The sequence below is a fragment of the Budorcas taxicolor genome, chromosome 13 (genome assembly GCF_023091745.1).
Source record: "Budorcas taxicolor isolate Tak-1 chromosome 13, Takin1.1, whole genome shotgun sequence".
Classification (NCBI taxonomy): domain Eukaryota; kingdom Metazoa; phylum Chordata; class Mammalia; order Artiodactyla; family Bovidae; genus Budorcas; species Budorcas taxicolor.
In genome coordinates this window covers 70904712-70924549 of record NC_068922.1, presented here as the reverse complement: position 1 = coordinate 70924549, position 19838 = coordinate 70904712, and the positions used below count along the sequence as shown (strand labels likewise).

General features: G+C 43.3%; 1 protein-coding gene and 1 non-coding gene across 2 annotated transcripts in view; one reads left to right on the top strand and one right to left on the bottom strand.

The window, feature by feature from the left end:
- Window positions 1-19838, top strand: part of PTPRT (protein tyrosine phosphatase receptor type T) — an 816693-nt gene that overhangs the window by 485262 nt on the left and 311593 nt on the right. The window lies entirely within an intron of this gene.
- Window positions 16181-16254, bottom strand: TRNAE-CUC (transfer RNA glutamic acid (anticodon CUC)). The gene has a single exon. It is a non-coding gene; the product is annotated as a tRNA-Glu (tRNA).

Below are 19838 nucleotides of genomic sequence, written 5' to 3'. Positions count from 1 at the left end.
GATCAGTACTGCTGATGCTCACAAGGGCAGGCTCTTCCATCCCTGCTAATGAAGGATGATGATAACCTGAACACTGAGCTCAGCGATGCTACAAGTACCCACAGTGTTACCAAGATCCTGGGAATCCATTTTTAAAATAATTAAAGCAGCTCTTTTGCTCCCCTGCCCCTTATATCCTAGGAATTAGGCTGGAGTCTCTGGGGCAGCCTGAATATAAAGCACCATATCATACTCACAATAACTCCTCCCCAGACACTAACCCATGATCATTGGGTATTACATCATTTCTGTAACTATCTTTGCTCTTGTAATAAGCTACAGTGATGAGCCCACTGTGCCTTTTGTGCATAACAAAGTCCTGGGGGACCCACCTTACCATTTCCTAGAAAATCCCAGACAACTAAATCCAAAAATGAACCTAAATTGGGTTTAAGAGAGGCTCTGAAGACACGTATTAAGTTGGGGGAAAATTAAATCATTTGTTATAGCTAATTTGTTAGATTTCTTAAGAGTGCTATAATAATGGTTTTCAGTGAATCATAGCTCCCTGTGACCATGCCCCTTTTAATTTAATTTGTTTTTTCTGGGCCACACCATGTGGCATGTGGAATATTAGTTCCCCAGCTAGGGATCAAACCTGTGCCCCCTGCAGTGGAAACATGGAGTCTTAACTACTGGACTACCAGGGAAGTCCCTCCCATGCCATTTTGTAAAATGATGTTGCCAATCTTCCCAGCAAGAGGCGGGATCTAGTTTCTCCACCTCCTTAAACTGGTGGATTGCTTTGACTGATAGAATGTGGGAGAAGTAATTACATGCCAGTTTGGAATCTGGGTCTTCAAAGGTCTTGACGTGAAATATTCATTCTCGCCTCCTTGGGCCTGGAGGCTACCATTTTGTGAAGGAGCCCAGACTAGTCTTCTGGAGGGTGAGAAATCAAATGAGGAGAACCAGGGTGCCCTCACCAATAGTCAACGCTAACTGCCAGGCATGTGGGAGAGGCTGTCTTGGAAGCTCCAGCCCAGCCAAGCCTTCAGATGACTAACAGAAGCCACCTGAGTGATCCTGAGCAAGTCCAGCACGACAAATCTAGATTGCTTAACTCAGAGAATTATGGCAAATAATAAATTGGTGTCTTAAGCCACGTATATGTTAGGGTACCAATAGAGATCTGATTTGGTACTATGTTTTTATGTAAAAAATACATAAATGTTGACTTGAACATTGTCACACATAATCTCTATGTGCAGAGGTAATTTTTAAAACTTACATCATTCCAGAAGTCTAATATTCAAATGGAGACATATACAAAGTGTTTTTGTTCTTGTTGATGCACAATTGGAATTCCACTGTACATCCTGTTTTGTAACCTGCATTTTCCGTATAATAATACACTTATCATTTTCATATCTCATAAATACTCTTTTATATCATTTTAATGACTTCATAATACTCCATCATTAAGATGTGCATAATTTATATAACCAGCTTCTGTTACTGGATATTTTTTCACTGTTATAATCAATGTTGTGATGAAAACCCTTGGACATAAATCTTTCTACACATAAATGATCAGTCTGTTAGCATATTATGGGCATTATTGCTTAATTCTTTTTGCCAGTATAATATGAAAAGAAGAATTTCTCAGTGTTTTAATATTCTTTCATTTTGCTAACAAGAAGTTAATTAGGTTTATACATGTCTGATGGCTATTTCTATTTACCTGTTGTTAAGGGATGGTGCTTTCATTTATGCAAAAAGATTTTTATTTTTTTTTACAATTTGTAGTGGGACATGGAATACACACATACATACAGCTTGAAGCAGTGACCCACAGAACATGGAACCTTCAAACCAGATAAAACTGCATCACTTCCTGTTGTCAATAATTTGCTATTTTCTAGCTATTTAATACAGAGTAAATTAATTACATTTTCCAAGCCTCAATTTCCTTATATATAAAATGGAGATAATAGTATCTATTGTCTAGGAGTGTTGTGATTTTGATGAGGGATAAAAATGCTCAACAAAGTAACTGTTGACAATGTGCAATAAATATCACCTTTTAATATACACTGTTTTACAAAATCAGGGCCATCCATATTTAATTTTTTTTTGTGTGTTTAAATGAATAATTATTTTCATTCATTCAATAAATACTTAAATACACATCGTGGGTCCAGGATTGTCCTAGGCACAATAGCAGTTGAAAAATAGAATTTTTATTCTGATGGAGCTTACATTCTAGGGGAGAGAGACACATAATCAATAAGCAGTTAAATGTATGGCATGCTGAATGGTGATAAAACTATGGAAGAAATAAAGTAGGTAAAGAGAATATGGGGTACCGGCTGTCTGTGTGGGAAGAACTTATTTTAAGTGTGATGGTGAGGGAAGCTCTGGCTTCAGTGGTGGCATCTGAGCAGAGATGTGATGGAAGACAAATGTCTCTCTGGAGGATAGACTGTTCCAGCATAGGGTCTTACGAGGGAACGTGGCTGCTGCATTCTAGGAATTCTAAGATCTATGCTTGGAATAAGTGTTTGAGGAAAAGAATGGAAGACAAGATTTGACTTTTGTTTTAAAAGGACCACTTTGCTTTGCTGAGAATAGTGTGAAGGAGGGTTAGAGTAAAAGTACAAATACTGATTGGGAGGCAATTGCAATAGTACAAGTAGAAGATGATGTCTTAGACAAAGGTAGAATGGAGTGATGAGAACTGGTAGAATTCCAGATTTATTTTGAAGGTTAAGTCAGTCGAATTTGGAAACAGATTTAGGATGTGAGACATTAAAAAAGGGGGGGGCGGGTATCAAAGATGACTCCCAAGTATTTCGGACTGGCTAAAGAGAAGGATGAAGTTGCCGTTAACTGAGATGGGAAAGATAGTAAAAGAAACATGTTTTGGGGAAAAGATTAGGTTTAGATTTTAGCGTATGTGAAGTTTCAGAGTAATGTTAGATATTTTGGGCAAGAGCTCAGGTAGGCAGTTGGGTATACCAGTCTGGAGTTAGGGAAGAAGTGCAGAGTAGAAATGATAACTGGGGTGTCAGTCTGTAGATGGAATTCACGCCTCTGAAACAAGAGGAGCTGCAAAATCCAACTGTCCTGAAGCTCAGTCCCAGAAGCTCTCTATTCTATCTGCTGGAAGTTGGAGGCAGAATAATTAAATGAGACTGAGAAAGATCAGCCAATGACGTAAGAGGTCCAACAGAGGTCAGGGTCCAGGAAGTCAAGTGAACAAAGTAATTCAAGGAGAGATTGATGCTGGGGATGAAAAGCTGTTTATAGTTCATGTAAGAGAAGGACTGAGAATTGACCACTGGATTCCGTCGTGTAGAGATCACTGGTGACTTAACAGGAACAGTTTCTATAGAAGGGAGGGTAATGAAACCTTATTGCGAGGGGTCGTTGGCAGAACAGGAGAGGAATGGGATGAAATGAGTGAAAAGGGGACAGAGACTTGAGCCAGTAGCCAGAAGCTATCTTCAAAAGGGAGAGTCCTGTATATTTTTAAAGACAGGAGCAATACTGCTGCTACTGCTAAGTCACTTCAGTCGTGTCCGACTCTGTGCAACCCCATAGACGGCAGCCCACCAGGCTCCCCCGTCCCTGGGATTCTCCAGGCAAGAACACTGGAGTGGGTTGCCATTTCCTTATCCAATGCACGAAAGTGAAAAGTCAAAGTGAAGTCGCTCAGTCGTGTCCGACCCTCAGCAAGCCCATGGACTGCAGCCTACCAGGCTTCTCCATCCATGGAATTTTCCAGGCAAGAGTATTGGAGTGGGGTGCCATTGCCTTCTCCGGGAGCAATACTAGAGCTGATGAAAATGATCCAGTGAAAATGGAAAACTCAATCCTTAAGGTGAACTTTACTGTTGAAACATCTTTTGGCAAGTGAGAGGGGTCTCACGCACCCGTGGTGCTGGCCTTAGATAGGGGCGAGGCCATTCTTGCGAATGGGAGGGGAGGCAGAGTATGGGCTGGTAAGTTGACCTATGCCATGGTTAGAGCGGTGGCACTTGCATTTTCTCAGTGAAGTAGGGAGCAGGATTATTAGCTAAGAGGGAGGAGAGCGTGGAGGTGGTGGTGGTTTGATGAGACTCTGTAAAGCAAAAAATGGTTTGAGAATCTAGGAAAGTGACTGGAATAAGAAATATCAAAGGATCTCCAGGAAATACCAAGGGATCACTTGAAGTTAGTGGACAGGGGTTATAATGAGACTAGTTAGCACAAGTCAGTGTTTTTCTCATTTCTGTTCAGCAGACTCAGAGTAGAGGAGTAAAATGGAGGAAAAAAGGACAAGAACATTTTTAACATTTCTGCTGTCACTATTTATATCATCCTATCATCCTAACTCTAATGATTTTAGAGGATTCTGTAAAATGAACTCAACCTAATTTAGCCCATCTCTGCAACTTGGACATTTAGTTTCTCTGTTGCTCATTACCACAAGTAATGGTTCAGTGAATTCCCTTTTATATCAACTTTTGCTTGTATTTTCCATTCTTTCTCTGGAAAATGGGGTTGCTAAACAAACAGGATAAAAAGCAGGTTATTGTCAGTGGCAAGTAACAGAAACTTAAACAGTTTCTGTTAAGTCACTTAAACAGTATGGAAATGTGTTCCATCCTATAACAAGGCATCCTGTGATAACTGAAGCTTTGGACTTGCCTTATTCATCACTTTAAAGCCATCACCACAGACTCAGAATTTTCTGCTCTGTCAGCTCCAGTGTGCCAGCTTTATCCCCAGGGTAGACCATCCTGATGGTCAGAAAATAGCCACCATGATCTCACACATCACATGTGGATATGACAATATCTGCGAGCAAATGTTCTTTTAATAAGTGAGCAAATGTTCCCAGAGGCTCATAGGAAACCTCTCCTCACATCTCATTGGACAGAACTTGCTCCCATGCCCATCTATAAGCTAGCCACTAGTGAAGGAAATAGTTTTCAAGATTAACAGATTATTCAGTATTTATCCCTGAAATGGGCATAGGGTCCCCTTTGCTGAGTTCATGGCCTTGCAGAGAAGGGCAGATACCCAGCCAGCCAGTGTTTGCCAGAATGGAAGAGAAGGTAGAGAGGAAAAATAACACCTCATAGATAAGTGTGTTGTCTGTTTAGAAGATATGTATCTTTATGGTTTTTGAAATATTGTCAAATTTTGTATCGGTCTTGTACTCATTTTTTGTACTCATTTCAACTTTGAGTAGTTTATTTATTTTTTTAATGTCCCTCCATCGTTTGACAACAGGCCTGTCCTGCTGGGCACTCTGCAGTTTGCAAGAGTCTTCCCTGACTCTTCCAGTGGGATTCTGTTTATCTTCCCACCTTTACTTACCTGGCACTTCGGAATGCAGTCAGTACTGGTGTAACGTGACTTACGTATTCCTAATTATCACTGCGCTATGCCAAGTTGCCCGTTGAAAACCACACGGATTATTGGAACATTGGGATGAGGGATATAACACTCAAAAACTTTTATCAATCACAAAAAAGAAACAAAAATCAAAGGAACCTAGTAAAAACAGGAGCATAGTTTTACACATGTGAAATGGTTATGAAATACACAACTGCTGCTATATATGTGATGCTTTACCTTGGAAAAGCTGCAGCTTTTGAGTTAATGGCAAGGTAGGGGAAGAGAAATTCATCTGAAATGAGAGGGAAAGTTGGAACAGCAGATGTGGCTGATAGCCTGTTGTGAACTAAGGACACAAGCTGGTATTTGAGGGCTGTGTGTGCATTTTGTGTATTCCTACCTGATTGGGTTCATTCAGATGCAGTTTTCTGTATCTCCTAGTGTTTTCTTATGCGTAATGACACAGAAGCAGACACTCATGTGATGTTCACATTTCCCCCTGATACACAAGTCTGTATTTTTTATTATAAGTGTGATAGCAGAGCTGACTATACTGAGTTTTCCACCTGTGTCCCTTTTGATCCAGTTCCATCTACATCCCACCTCGTGAAAGTTCATCAGAGTTCTTCCCTACACGTGGATGGTGCCCTCTCCAAGTTTCCAGGCCCTGAACAGGCTTTTTGCTGTCCTTCTGTTGTGAAGCCCTGACTCTCTGGGGATATGAGGAAAGCTAAGCAACTGTGATTATGTTGCTGTTTTGCTAGAAACCAAACCTACTTCTGACTCTGTAGCATGTCTCGCCTTCCTATGCCAAGCCAAGTGACTGTAGGTTACCATAAAGTGACAGTTAATTTTTTTCAGATAAATATGTGGGCTAAGATTATTTTTAACCAAGTGGATTTTTTTTTAAAAAGCTTCCAAAGAAAGAAAAAAGCTTCCAAAGAAAGAAAGAAAAAAATGTCGACCTCTATTTTCTTATTAAAAAATATTATTTTATTTCCCCCCTTTTTCTTGATATGTGCTAACAGCCCTCTTAGCTTTTAGGTCTTCAGTGGACTCACAGCTAGAACAGAGGGAGGTAACTGAGGCATTTCATGCAAGAGCTGAGAAGAGGTAGGGGAGGAAACGCTTGCATTAGAACCAAATGAGTGTAAGGAAGGTTGTCTCAGTCGGAATTAGCTGAAATGGAAGCCAGATAGGAGAACTGTAGAGCCTGTTGGGATAAATGAGCTACGAGGGTAGAGAGGTGGCATCAGGTGTTAAGAGTGGGATAGAGCCAGTGGGATGCAAGAGGGGATGGACAGGTGGGGGAGGGCAGAATGTGGTGATAAGTGCAGGGTGTCCACTCTGGCCACCCCCCGTTAGGACAGGAAGAGCATAGCCCATGGAGCTCTGGGCAATTCGTTGTTGCCACATGTAGGACATCAGACCATTTAAAGCTCTCCTGCTGAGGAGCATCTAGACTGTAGCATCAATGATTAAGATGCTTATGCTCAGCATCTAGAAGAAATCCAATGGCATTTCATTAAGTGACAGAGCATTTCAGTTGGGTTTCTACATGTATGACTTGCTCAGTGATACAGAGGCAAGGCATATCAGGTTTATTATACTTTAGTGAAATCAAATGAAACATCTCAACTTCCACTAGTGTGGCTTGGCAGCTCATCCACATCCATTTATCGTTTCCTTTCCCTCCTCCCATCCTGTAGGATCGTAAAAGAACCTTAGGGTGGCCCACTGGCTACAAGAAGGTCCAAGAAGGGGTCTGGTCCCTCTGGGTTGTCTCTGAGATCTGAGTCCTCAGATCTAGGTGGGTCCTCAGTGCCCTGGAACTATTGCTGGCAACATCCTTCCAGCTCACCAAGCTCAGGGACCGGGATACTGACCAGGGCTGAGGACACTGAAGCCACAGTGCTCGGCGCTCACCCTCTCGCCACCCTACCATTAGGGGAGCATGTCTGTGTCTGTGAGGCTCAGACAGTCCTGCTCCAGCCTTCCAGGCTTCTGTACTTGCGTTCAGGCTCAAACCACACCCCTCTCCACTTCCTGCTGCAGCACAGAAGCATCCTCTTCCCTCTCTGTGAAGTGTAATTGAGGGGTATTAAATAGAAACTTTTCATTCCTCCCTGGTTGAGGGAGTGCTGAACTCAATCAAAAGGACAGTTTTTCTTTTAAAGAGTTCATAGTAACCGTCTTCTCTTTCCTTTGTCCCAAACCCAAATACCTCTTCATTTATACATAAGACACCCCACTATATATTTTTCCATTTATTTATAACTGTGATCCTTAAAAGTGATATTATTCTTACTTTAAATGTAATAGAGCTCAGTAGATTACTCAGGGTCAATTACAATGCAAGAGTAATTTTAAATTAAAAAAAGTTTTCATACTCAAGGATGACTTTTCTTACCCTTACCTGGCAACTTCCTGGTCAGCCGTTGAGGTAATCCCTTTGGTTAACTTTTTCCCATGTTAAGCAACAAATATCTTTTATCTGACACAGTTGATGAAGGCTGGAAATTTGAGAGTCCCTTGGCTGAGTGGTTCTGACTCAGGGGTCATGCTGTTGCAATCTAGGTGTCAGAGGGGCTGGATCATCTGAAGGCTTTACTGGGGCTTGGAGGATGTGTTTTCAAGATGATGCCCTCACATGGGTTTAAGAAAGAGACCTCAGTTAAGGTAATCACATGGACCTCTTCTCACCACATGGCAGGTAGATTCCACCAGAACAAATGATGCAAGAAAGAGAGAAATCACAGTATATTTTGTGACCTAGCCTTGGAGGTGGGAGGGGACCACACATGGGCGTGATTCCCTGGAGGTAGAGTCCACTGGGGGCCAACTTACAAGCTGACTATCTCAAGGTGTTTATTTTGGTTCATTTTAGTACCATATGTATCTGCAGCACCAGAGTGAAAAATGATTCCTGGTTTGTATTTTTAATTAAAGTATCAATCAATTTATATTTTCCATTAATTTTTCCAACTGAAGTGGTGGAGATGTGGATAATTTCAGAGGCACAACCCACTGATTAATTTCATTCCTTCTTTCATTACGCACTGGCTCATTCATCAACCCTTTATTGATCCCCTACTATGTGCCACGGTAGTAGCTGGCTGGATACAATGAGTAGCTAAACAAATGCTCTCCCAGCTCTCTTAGAACTGTCAGTCAAGCAGGGGAGAAAGCCGTTAGACACAGAATCACACACATGAGTAGATCACTGCAAAATGGGATGAGTGCTGTGAAACAAGGGTATAAGTTGCTATACCTGTCATGGGGATCTGATTTAGTTTGAAAGTCATGAAAGGGCCTACAGAGGGTTTTTTGACCTCAGAACAACTGACACTTTGGACTGGATAATTCTTTGTTGTGGGGATTATCCTGTGCATTGTAGGATGTTAGCAGCACTCCTGACCTCCATCTGCTGCATGCCCTCCACTGCTCCCCAGGTTGTGATAACCAAAAATGGCTCCAGACGTTTCCAGATGGGGCTTCCCAGGTGGCTCAGTGGTAAAGAATCCTCCTGCCAATGCAGGAAATGTGGGTTTGACCCCTGGGTGGGGAAGCTCCCCTGGAGAAGGAAATGGCAACCCACTCCAGTATTCTTGCTTGGAAAACCCCATGAACAGAGTAGCCTGACAGGCTACAGTCAATGGGGTCACAAAGAGTCAGACATGACTTAGTGATTAAACGATAGAAAAAACAATTTCCAAATGTTCCCTAGGGACAAAATTTTCTTCAGTTAAGAACCACTGGTTTATAGGAAGTTTCCAGATGAAAGATCTGGAGAGAGAGGGGCATTTCAGGAGGAAGAATGAAGATGTTACTGAGTTTCGTTTTTTTTTTTTAATGTTAACAGATTTTTCCAAATAATAAAAGCAAAACACTCTATTTTCTTAATTTTAATTTTCAAGTTTAAATTTTGATCAGACTCCTGTATGATTTGCTGGTGCCCCTTTAATCAGAAATTCACACTCTGTAGCCAGTCTACTTGTGCTGAATCAGGTATCCCCATATAATTACCCAGGAAAAAAACAGGTCTGGCCTGAAGCTCTCTTCCAAAATGTATTTTAACTTATTGAATCTCTGGGCTAGCTAAAGTTGTTTGGCCTTCAGCCTGCTGGTTTATGTCACTGCCCAGAGCAGAGGATTATCACTCAGAAATACATGGTCTCACTTTTATTGGAAAGATATTTATAGGTACTGCTTACACTCTATATGAATATGTTTAATGTGGAAAGAGTATATAACCAGGCCGGGTATAAAGTCAGATTATTTTCACCAAGACTTGGCTTATTTCAATTTTGAACAGACAAGAATTAGCTTTGTGCTTAGAATCCTGAAATCTTGAGTGAAAAAGGAACTTAGGGGAATCTTATGAGAAAAGTGTGATGTGTGAAACAGACACGTCTGGGCCCGATTTGGCTTCACCTTTATGATCCTGAACACATAACATAGCTTCAATTTTCTCATGCGTAATGAAGATAATAATTCTTACCTTGCAGGTCTCTTATGAAGGTATAGAAGATCATAGCAATGTCTGGCATCCAAAGATGTTCAATAAACGAAATGTCCCTCGTTTCCTTTAGATTGTCCAGAAGACAGATAATCCCATTTGATTATGAAAATGCAGCCAGTATCACACACTAACAAAATTTCTTCTTCTTTGAGAATTCTTCTAATTATTCCTAGTATGACATAATATCCTCTCGAGAGACATCCCCAAGAGACAGTCCCCCAGAAATCTGGGAACTAGCCTATGCTAAGTTCTTCCCTCACTTTCCAAATCCATAGACTCATATTCCCCCAGTGTTACCTCCGTGTTTTAGTTAAGCCCATCGTAATTTATTGTTTGGACTCTTGTAGTAATTTTCTAGTTACACTATAGCTATGGATAAAGTCTAGTCATATCTCCCCTTGATTGCTACCTTTTATTTGTCCCTTAGGCTCCAAAGTGGGATTAGTTGAAGCTTCAAAATGGGATTCTGGCTTACCTCTCCAGTCTCATCTCTCTTAGGCCCTACCTTTCATCCTGTTTTCTAACTATGCCAATCTTCTGACAGAGCCCTACATGCTCTTTCATATCCTCATGCCATTTTAGATCTTGTTTCCTTGGGTAGAGATTCATCCCTCTCCCATCCTTGTCTACCCCTCAGAGTATTACTGAATCATCATCCAGGACTAGCCACCTGCCATAGCATCTTTTGACCTCCCGCTGGCCTCCTTCTCTACTCCATCACCTCTTTGGTTTGACACAACCTTGTGTACATTTCTCCTCTGATGTGTGTCACACCTCATTGGTTTAAGCATTTGTTTACAGATCTGTCTTCTTCACTGGAGCATGAATTACTAAAAAGCAAGACTCGTATCTTATTAACCTTTGTGTTCCCTGCTGTTATCACTGACCCTGTCCGGGTCCATGTTCCATAAGCATGTGATGAATGAATCTACATTCAGCTTGGATCCCTACCACGATGGGAACTCACAGCATTTCAAGGCAGCAACCTAATTTTGACCCTGTGGCTTGTGTCAAGCTCAGATGGATACATCCTCCATCTTTATTGCCATATATATCTCTCTACCCACCTCCCCGCATTGGTCTTACTTAGAAAGAAGACAGATAATCCCTTTTGGTTATTAAAATGCAGCCAGTATCACACACTAACAAAATTTCTTCTTCTTCAAGAATTCTTCTAATTATTCCTGGTGTGACATAATGTCCACATTCCTCATCTTATCTCCCTGATCGGGATCTCTTGTGATTATTGTGTCTAGAACTAAACTCATAATGCTTGATGGATTCAGACAGCATGGAGAGCTTTTGTCCTAAACAAGATTTTGTGGCAAGCAGAGGATAAAATGAAATATGTTTGCATTTATTTCAGTATTTTTCTGTAATAGTTGTAACAGTAGCTAACATTATGGAGTTCTTACCACATACCAAACACTGCAGAACCAAAGGTGTAAGATGGGTTAGCTTCTCTTTAGCCCCTCAGCTTGACTGTTTAACTATCTCGTCCTCTCAGATACACCAGGAGCTCCCTGGTGAGTCATTGCTTCAAGGTCATCAACCAGGGTGGTGCAAACAAAAGGGTTAGTTTTTGTCTAATAGTTTAGGAACATCCTTCTACCCATCTGGCAAAAATAAAACTGCATGAGCTCACGGTGTTTACAGTCACTTGAGCCACCATAGCACCCAGACAAGGCACCGAGGGAACCAGAATGTGTGCAGCCTTGAAAAATCACTGCTGAATGCATCACTCAAGGGTCACTCAAGTTAGAGACACCGTGTTCCTTTTCTCGCCTGGGGCTCCTTTGGTTTCCAGAATACATAGCTCATTTCAGATATCCTGTGCTCCATCCAAATTGCTAGTATTTTAAACCACACAACTTTAATTATACTTACAATCATTCACATGTATTGAGTGCATCTTAGACACTGCGGATTGCATTTCACTCTTCACATGCATGATCTTGCCTAGTCCTCCCAACTATCTACAGACAGATACATTTTTCCATCAAGGAAACTGAAGTTCAGGGACCTTAATTCACTCGACCCAATACACAGAGTTTATCCTTAGCAGAGAGTTGGGATTTGGACCTGGACACAACTCCAGTGCTCAGACTCCTAAACTTCATACACACTTCCTCCTAAGTCAGTTTATTCTCATACTAAAGGGATAGGTGGAGGTATATACTAAAGGGATATGCAACTGGAAGCCTCTGCCAAGGAAAAATTTCAAGAATACCTGTAGGTGAGACCATTTACACATGGTGGGTATGAGGACAAGACAGCTGGAACAGCAGTTACTTTCCTGTTGGATTTCATCTGGGTGCCATACCCATACCCTTGGGTTCCTCTTCTACCCACCATGGTATCCCCCCCTGTCCCTTCACTCTACCACTGTTTATATACTTGTTTTCCATTATATGTGACATCATTTATTCCGCCTTATCCCCCATTTGCAACGTCTTCCTAAGCTCTAGAAATATCATTTGTCCTCTCACCTTTGCCCCTAGATGTTGTTCGGTCGCTCAGTCATGTCCAACTCTTTGCTACCCCATGGACTGCAGCACACCAGGCTTCCCTGTCCTTCACCATCTCCCAGAGCTTACTCAAACTCATGTCCTTTGAGTCAGTGATGCCATCCAACCATCTCATCCTCTGTTGTCCCCTTCTGTAATCTTTTCCAGCATCAGGGTCTTTTCCAATGAATCAGCTCTATGCATCAGGTGGCCAACGTATTGGAGCTTCAGTATCAGTCCTTCCAATGAATATTCAGGGTTGATTTCCTTTAGGATTGACTGGTTGGATCTTCTTTCTGTCTGAGGGACTCTCAAGAGTCTTCTCCAACACCACAAAACAAAAGCATCAATTCTTTGTCGCTCCTGAGTCCCTCCTTTTCCTGGATAGACCTGGCTCTCTCACCCCCATGACTCTCTCCACCTGGACCAGGCAATCTGTCCTGCTGAAATCCACTTCTTATATCGTAGTCCCAGGGTTGCTTTACCTTTTCCAAAGGACCATGAGAAATATTGCCAAGGGACCAGAAGTAGCCCACCAATGGTGTACTCGTGCAGAAGGCAATGTGGACCTCTGCAATCAGAAACATTTTGATGCTTTAGAACACACGTCAGTCCAAAACGACAGAAAACCGCTTCTCCTAGTCAGAAAATATCCCTGAATCCCAGCCCCCCAGCAAAGGCCAACTCAGGCCCAGAGTCCATCAAAACTTCAATTTTATCGAAGTCTCCTCTATAAGATGCCATTTTTATATGCTATTAAAAAAGCACAATGCAGCTCGCCAGTAAAATCATTTGCAATAACAGCCCATTAAAAGCTTTCCTTTAATATGGAACTTTCTAATTAATGTAAATGGGGTGCAAAGCTTGGAAAAGCCACGTTGATTCTAATGTTCAGGAAGTAGGTAAAATGGGAAAAGGGTCTTATTTTTCATTAGGAGTCTATTAGAGAATCTAATGAAATCTTTATGGCTTGGATGTATTACCAAAAAAGTTACAATTGCTTTGTTTCCTGCCTCATTTCTCTGCTGCCTTCCTCTATAAATATTGCTATGCTACACATTAGACTTGGGAAAATAGAATTCTGCATGGATTTTGTGTCTGACTCTTCTCAGGTTCTCTGAGTATTGGAGGTAGAAGGGAGCACACTAATGATTAGCTCTAGTCTCCAGATTTCTAAGTTGGAAACTGAAACCCAGAGAGAGGTGAAGACTTCCATAGCTACTGACTTTCTCCTCCCTTCCTCTTTCCCTCCTGCCTTTCCTTCCACCACCTCTCCTTTCCTCCTCCTCTCACTGAAGTATTAGTCAGGTTAGGCTGGATTATGCTGTAGTAATAAAAAACCCCATAGATCGAAAGTGCAAACATCTAACATCTTTCAGCCTTACGGTACAGGAGAACATCTGCTCGTCGCCTCTCTCCTGCACTGCCTGTCCACGATGGGTCCGCTGGGGAGCAGAGTTCCTCAGAGACCCAAAATGATGGAGCAGAGGCGTTTGGGGATCATCCTGTCAGCAGGAGAAGGGAAAGTGGGCTCTGGCTCTTAAAGCCTCTACCTGGATATAACAGGTGACTTCCTCTCACGTTTCATTGTCCAATATCAATTGTAACTTCAAAGGGTTATCCTCCAATGAATCTGAACGCTGCTCCCATGAGCCAACTCACAGAATAACCTGTGATATCAAGATGAATGAGAGATAGACGAGCTCAGAGTTCAGTAGGAGAACCAGAAAGCAAACACATTCAAGACGGAGCGTGGTGAGAGGTGTGGAGTCTGGGGACCAGCTAGGCTCACGCTCTGCTTTGCCAGCCTTCTCATGGGACTAGCTTGTTGAGTAACAACCTTCCTTTTTCTTATTGGAGTCCAATATCCAGGAGGAGAAGTCATGCCCAAAGGCTGTTCCCCAGGTACCTGTCCTCAGTTTATAGACCCTCCTCCTTCCTTAGAAGAAGGATAACCGTCTGAAACCAACCAGCCCAGGCAGGCCTGAGACTCAGGGAAGCGAGGAGCCCAGGGAAGGAAGGCCCGGGTTCCCAGGTATCGTCAGGCCCCCAACATCATCACAGTCTGCTGTGTGGTACCTTGTTGCCTCTCAGTGCAGGAAGTGGGTCACCTTAGAGGGCAGAGCTCTGTCACCTGGGGGAGAGAGAGTGATTTAGAGCAGGGACCTGGAGAGGGTAGGGGTACCTGAGGCAGGAACTCAGCAGATGGCAACCTTGAAGGTGAAGTCTCTCCCTTAATCAGACTGCAGTTAGCAATGTGGCCCCAAACCTTTCTGCTGAAGTTGGACTTAAGTTCTTAGAGGACTGCTGACCACACAGACTGACCCTCCAGGCCTTGGGCAGGGTTGGGCAGTGGAACTCAGGGGAGCAAAGGATTAAACCTTAGGAAGTAAGGGAGTCCTTGGCTTCAATGGGTGTCTGGTGCAACAGGCCTTTTAAGGCCCAGGCAGAATGTTCTGGCTAACTTCATAATCACGTTCCAATCAGCCTTACAGAACTGTGAAATTGATTATCCTGCTGATCTCACACAAGCTTTAGAGCAAGGCGGGGGCAGGGGGCACCTTGATTCTTTGTTGAGTCCATACACTGATTTGAGGAGACTTTAGCTTTTCCACCCATCCCCAAGAGGAAGAGAGTTCAAATTACCTTGAAATTACAATTTAGGACCGTCCAGCCTTGGCCAGTCTGTTTCATTTTCCCAATCACTCAGCTGGGGCAAGGGCCAAGCAGGGAGATGCCTGGCATATTAACTCGTCTTGAGATACATAAAGAGGCGGTGAGTGAGCCTGAGCTCAGGGTGCCCTACTTGGGCTTAGGCAGCTGCAGGAGCGGCAGAGTGGGAGGGTCTAGGAAGCATGGCTGTGGGCACCCAAATCTGGGTCTGGTGGTACTAGGTCTCCCCACAAGATTGTAAGTGGGGTGTCAGAGTCAACTGAACTGAATACAGTTGTTCTTCATTTTCATCTTGTCTTGAAATAGTTGGGATTTTTTATATTGCTGTAGGGAAAGGAATAGAACTTGGTAACATGTGTTTTATCAGCCTGGGGGTTCAGGGAACTCTTCTGCAACACAGGAGCTTTACATGGATCTTGAACAATGACCAGGAATTAGTCAGTTGGAGGGAAATGGGAAATCCACTACAGATGAAGGGGCACAGTATGCCAAAGCCCAGAGACACTTTACCAGAACAAGAAGAGTGAGGGAAAGAACAGTGGGCATGAGACTAGGGAGGTTTGACAACCTAAAGATCAGTGGCAAAAACTTTGTAGGTTAAAAATGAAATGTGGGATTCCAGATGGAAAAGTGGAGGTGTGGGTGGCATAGCAGAGCTCAAAATGTGGAGTGGCCATCACAGAGGCTTGACGGAGCAAGTTGACTTAATATCACATCTGTCAACTCATGTCTGGACTTCACAAGGAATTTCTTTTTCCTCTACATTTCCTACTTAATTATTAAGCAGTGACAGTCTTATTATAATGGCTGGTGGGTAGTGAATGCTTTTTACACATGAGGACTAGTCTAAGAGTTTTTTGTGAATTATGTAATCTTTTCACTGTCCTGTGAAGTGAATATCATTAGTATCCCCATTGTGAAACCAAGTCTCAGTGAGTTAATCAATTTGCAGAGGGTCCTAGAGCCAGTAAGTTGTGTGTTTGATATCCAAGCCTGAAGCTTGAGCCTATAACTTAATCATTATACTGTGATGCCTCCTGCTATATTTTTTCTTTAATGTTTATTAATTTGGTGGTTCCAGGTCTTAATTGTTGCGTGTGGGGTCCAGTTCCTTGACCAGGGATTGAACCTGGGCCCCCTGCATTGAGAGCACAGAGTCTTAGCCACTGGACCATCAGGGGAAGTCCTGCCTCCTGTGATCTTGAGAAAGTAGAACCCACCCAATCCTACCTTCATTTAACAGATACCCACTAGGTGATATTATACAACAGGCTTATTGCTAAGTGTTGGGAGGACGCGGCTGAGCAAGATGGCAGGTCGTGTCATCACATGGAGTGTCAGCCTAGTGGGGAGACAGAAAATTGGTGAATAGTCAATCATCAAGAGAATATCAGATTGCAAAGAAAAAGTAAAATAGGGCACCCAGAGATAAAATATCAGGGCTTGAAGGAATCTTCAATGCCATTTGAAGGAGTGGAAGCCAAGAAGAGTGATCTTCTCAGAGCCGAATGGTAAATTGGCAGCAGGGTTGAGAAAAGAATCCCAGACCCCTAAGATATTCACTAGCTAAGTTTCTCATTCCTACTCTGTACCTCCTGCTGTTCTAGGTAACAGAACCAGACAGCCAAGGTCCCTCCCCTTTGGATCACATTCTTTCCCCTGTGCTCTGCTTACCTGAAAGTTTGCAGCACACACTTTTATTTCATCAGTTGTCAACTCTACTGAAAAATGTCCTCCGTTTGATTTCTCCTACGCTCAGCTCATGGCAGGAAAATCTGAATAGGGGTATTCCGTTCTCTGTATGGCCCAGATTCCCTGCCACGAGTAAAGCATTTGGAGAACTAAGGGCCAGGGGCTTATCCCTTCCTCCAGCTTCCCAAAAAGGAGAGATCTTTAATGATTATATACACTTTTTTTTTTCTTACCTGCCACACCCCCAGGAGAGATACCAATAACCTCAGATATGCAGATGACACCACTCTTAGGGCAGAAAGTGAAGAGGAACTAAAAAGCCCCTTGATGAAAGTGATAGAGGAGAGTGAAAAAGTTGGCTTGAACCTCAACATTCAGAAAACGAAGATCATGGCATCCAGTCCCATCACTTCATGGGAAATAGATGGGGAAACAATGGAAACAGTCTCAGACTTTATTTTTGGGGGGCTCCAAAATCACTGCAGATGGTGACTGCAGCCATGAAATTAAAAGATGCTTACTCCTTGGAAGAAAAGTTATGACCAAACTAGATAGTATATTCAAAAGCAGAGACATTACTTTGCCGACTAAGGTCCGTCTAGTCAAGGCTATGGTTTTTCCTGTGGTCATGTATGGATGTGAGAGTTGGACTGTGAAGAAGGCTGAGCACCGAAGAATTGATGCTTTTGAACTGTGGTGTTGGAGAAGACTCTTGAGAGTCCCTTGGACTGCAAGGAGATCCAACCAGTCCATTCTGAAGGAGATCAACCCTGGGATTTCTTTGGAAGGAATGATGCTGAAGCTGAAACTTCAGTACTTTGGCCACCTCATGAAAAGAGTTGACTCATTGGAAAAGACTGTGATGCTGGGAGGGATTGGGGGCAGGAGGAGAAGGGGACGACCCAGGATGAGATGGCTGGATGTCATCATTGACTTGATGGATGTGAGTCTGAGTGAACTCCAGGAGTTGGTGATGGACAGGGAGGCCTGGCGTGCTGCGATTCATGGGGTCAGAAAGAGTCAGACACGACTGAGCAACTGAACTGAACTGAACACCATTCCTTTGAGGGAATTAACAAATATAGTGTTGATTATCTTTCTTGAATAGGAGAACCAAAAAAGGGTAAGGTGCAGAAGACCAAAAGGACTTTGGCTAATACTTCAAAGCTTTCCCCTCATGTGTATAATGACTTTTCCTTCCCTTCTCTTCTGTTCAGACAAGGAATAAGGCACTGAACCCGGGCTGTGACTATAGCCTCCCAGATTCCCTGATGAGGTCCCCCAGCTCTTAAGACTCCATCGGGCAAACAGCCAAGGCCAAAAATAAGAGATTCCTGTACATCAAATTCCTACTGGTATGGTGCTGGTAAAGCAAACTTCTTTGGCTATGGAATAATTCATGTCCTGTTTCTAAGAGCTTGGTCCCTTTTCCTTCACCTTGACCTTTCCTTTGTATATACAAATTTAAACCCACAACCACCTTAGAATAAAAAAACCGAGGCACAGAAACATTAAGCAACTTTCCTAAGGTCACACAGCTAATGAGTAGAAGAGTTGCTGTTAATATTTAAATCCAGGCAGTTGACTCCAGTCTTGATTCCTAAGCGACTGGTGAGATATACCGTATCTGCCACTCCTATGCTGCCTTCACTCTGCTGCTGACACTATCCTGCTGGTAGGAGGGCCCCGGTCCTACTTCCGTACTGTTAGCAATGATGATACGATGCTAGCTTACTTCTGCATCTGTACAGGTGTTCCCATAGGATTTGTGACACTGTCACTGCCAGTCCTGCCAGTATTCTTACTGAAAATAATTGCATTTACTGCTACCAATTCCCGCTCTTTCTTGCTCCTCCACTTCTCCCCCACCTGCCCCCAAAGCCCCCAGTATTTATTGCCCTGGTCCTAGATCTCCTCCAGGCCTTCCAGAGGCATTGTATACAGATGGGGAACTGTGTCTCGTGTAGTCACAAGACAGACAAGGTACAGCCAGCCCAGGATGTTAGCCTGGGTCATTTATTTCAAATCTGGTGGCCTTTCAAGTGGATACCAAGGACTTGCAGCTGAGACCTATTGGCATTTAGAGAACCTCTCTGTGTAGGAACGGCCTGTGGAACACCTGGGAATGTGCTGGAAATGCAGACTCTCGGGCCCTACTCCAGGCCTGCTGGAGCGGAGGCTGGACTGGCTGCTTGTTAAAGCTTATAAAGCACTGCAGGTGCCCACAAATCCATGGTGACGCTTAATCCTTACAACCCACAGGAAATAGACCAAGTGGTGCTCTTCCCTTTTGGGTTGGGCAAGTGGTTGAGAACCATGTGTGTGAACTCAGACACGTGAGTGTGAACAGCAAGCTAGAATGGCAGCTTCCTTTCTGTGGGGGCCAAGAGAAAGAGGTGAGAGGCAGGGGTCGGCAGGGAGGCACATGGAGCTGCCAGACAGATATCAGAGGTGAATCCGAATTTATAGCCTTGGTACATGAACTTATGGAAGAATATTTGTTGGTATTTTAGATAAGCTGGTGGAGGTGATGTGTGTGTGTGTGCATGCACACATGCGTATGCAGTGAGGAGTATAATGGGGGACAGTAGACCAACACCTGCCCAGGGAAACCATGGCTTGAGCATCTCTTCCCCCTGGGAACACTGGACTTGAATTCCAATCCCTGAGGATTTCTGGCCATAGCTCATCCAGAGCTGCAGTGTGCCAGGAGCCCTGAGCTCACGGAGGGGTCTTCTTGGCCTTCTCCTCCAGGTGTGGCTCCGCCCTGTGCCCACAGCTGTCACTCATCACTGTTAAGCACAGGTGACGAATGTTTACCATGAGTGCCCTTGGAAGCTCTGTCTCCATGGCCTTGTGCACAGTGAAATGCATGCTTTGTTGAGAAGGAGACACAGTGGTATGAATGGCATTCATTCACAGTATCAGAGGAGGGCAGTAATTGCAAACCCAACTCAGAGACAAGCAGCTGACAGCCTCGCTTCTTCCTTGCTCGATATCTTCTCTTTACAGGGATTCAAACTATCACTGCTATGTTCTTTCTCTTAGAAAGGAAAATACGATAACGTCACTGT